Genomic DNA, 2,603 nt, shown 5'->3' on the forward strand with positions numbered 1-2,603 from the left:
ATATATGTGTGTATGTATGTGTGTGTGTGTGTGTGTGTGTGTGTGTGTGTGTCTGTGTGTCTGTGTATATGTGTGTGTGTCAGTGTTTGTCCCCCCCCACCATCGCTTGACAACCGATGCTGGTGTGTTTAAGTACCCGTAACTTAGCGGTTCAGCAATAGAGACCGATAGAATAAGTACTAGGCTTACAAAGAATAAGCTCTGGAGTCGATTTGCTCGACTAAAGGTGGTGCTCCAGCATGGCCGCAGTCAAATGACTGAAACAAGTAAAAGAAAGAAAGTAAAGTATTGCATTATGGTGCGTGACTTTATGGCCACCCTGTATATTTTAGAAAGTGGCAAGCTAGCAGACTCGTGAGTACGTTGCACCAAATGCTTAATAGCATTTCTTACGGCTCTTTACAGTCTGAGTTCAAATCCCACTGTGGCAAATTTGCCTTTCATATCTTCGGGGTTGGTAAAACATAGTACCAGTCAAGTACTGGGATCAATGTTATTGAATTGTACCCTCATTTCAAAATTGCTGGTCGTGACGCTTTCAAAGAATCGGCGTTCAGTTCCAGGGAAATGTGATCTTCGTCATTTACACGCTATGGAAACCGATTAACTGGACTTATGAATCCTTGGGCTCGAGAAAAATATCTCTTAACACTAACCTTATTGTTTTAATCTTTTATGCTACCTCACACACACGCACACGCACTTGTTTTAATGTTCTACATCCTGTGTCGTTGCAAGAGTTGCAAAGTGTCGGAACAGATACAGCAATACCTAACAAATAATATTAAAAAAAAAGAAAGAAAAAAACAAGCAGAACGACACCTTAAGAGAATAAGGAAGAGTAAGTAACGTTACACTAGTGATACCCCAACGGCTTTTCGACTAAACATAGAGATAAACAGTGCAATACAAATGCATATCATTGAAGAGGCATAAGCTGAAGTGAATATTCCCAGAGTAAGCTGAACTCTGAAAAGCATCTGAGATAGCATTGACTTTGTGGCATATGTCATGTAAGGTCCTCGAGAGGGTTCTGAGCGCCGACGAGAATCAACTAACAAGAATTTAGGGCCTAAGCAATTGGACAATTTTTAGAAATCTCTCGCCTGGCAGTGCTACCGGGATATTGCCAGTTCAGGATAAACTCTGCAGGCATGGAAGTGCCGTTGGTCGGACCTGCTCGAGATGCATGCAGAGTAACGAAACTGACCTGCACACGCTTCTCCAGTGCCCGAACATTGTCGACTTGTGAAAGTACGTCGCACACCTGCGACATTGCGAAGATCGTCCCACCACCCCATCACTTTCCTTTCGCCGAGTAGTATAGGTAGTCTGTATCACCCCTGGAGGCCTTAGCGAAAGAAGTCTGTGGTGAAACAGACTGAAAGGTCTGGAGTTGGACAGTTTTTTTTATTTATGCCTCCACATCCTTGCTTTCTCTTGATGCCTCTTATATCCAGCATTCGGTTCTTAACGATGTAGACAGTGCTCACAGAAGCCACGGCAGTTTCAACAATTCGTCTAATTCCAACCCTGGAATGAAGTAAATCGGCAATGCGTTTTCTCTTGGCTTCTTGAGTGGACAATCGTATGACTGGTACTTCTGTTTAAACTATATAAATACCCCCACCCTGAAATAGAAAACAATATTTTAGTATTTACACTCAAGAATATATGAAAAATAGAACTTCCAAAATATTCCAAGTTTGCTTCCCTACCCTGTAGAAGATGGTAAATGTCCTGAAAACCTGCTCAGACATTTCCAACTGTCTGACTGGTACCGAATAGATTTTCTGAATGTACCAGTGTGGACGTGGACGAATCTCATCGGATCAACTAGTTCGTTTCTAGACAGAGTTAGTATAATACAGTTCTATATTTAAGAGATGAGGAATTATGTACATTCTTTACATTATTTACATTGTCTACATTTGACGGATATTTGTCCTCATCTTGTTTGTTGTTAACACAACGTTTCGGCTGATATACCCTCCAGCCTTCATTAGGTGTCTTGGGGAAATTTCGAAACTGGGTACTCATTCCTAAGGTATTTTTCGATGTTATCATCATCATCATCATCATCAGCAGCAGCATCATCATCATCATCATCATCATCATCATTATTATTATTATTATTATTATTATTATTATTATTATTATCATTATTGACTGAGAGAGTAATGCATGCCATCAAAATGACACTGGGGTTAAAGTATACGAAGCCCTGTATACCCACCATGACTACCCGTCTGATAAAGGTACACCAGTTATGTACATCATAACCATATCTGAGCAAAATAGTGATCTTATATCAAGATAAACAGTGCATGACCTCGCAGGTGGGGCCCAGTTAGAATTTTCTTCAAGTCGAATAGCCCATCCCGCTCAAAAGGTCCCTGAATAAGGTTTGTTTAAGGATGTTGAACAAAACACCCATGTTTCCAAAGGTGAATTATTCAAACCCCAAAGAATTCCTCTCAACACATGGCTATGATGCTCTCCTACTACTTCTGCTCATGATCAGAGATGCACATATCATCAGCCACTAAGGGACATGCTCAACTGGTTAAGGTCAAACAACTGACAAGCATATCCGTGGTATT

The sequence above is a fragment of the Octopus bimaculoides genome, chromosome 14 (genome assembly GCF_001194135.2).
Source record: "Octopus bimaculoides isolate UCB-OBI-ISO-001 chromosome 14, ASM119413v2, whole genome shotgun sequence".
Taxonomy (NCBI): domain Eukaryota; kingdom Metazoa; phylum Mollusca; class Cephalopoda; order Octopoda; family Octopodidae; genus Octopus; species Octopus bimaculoides.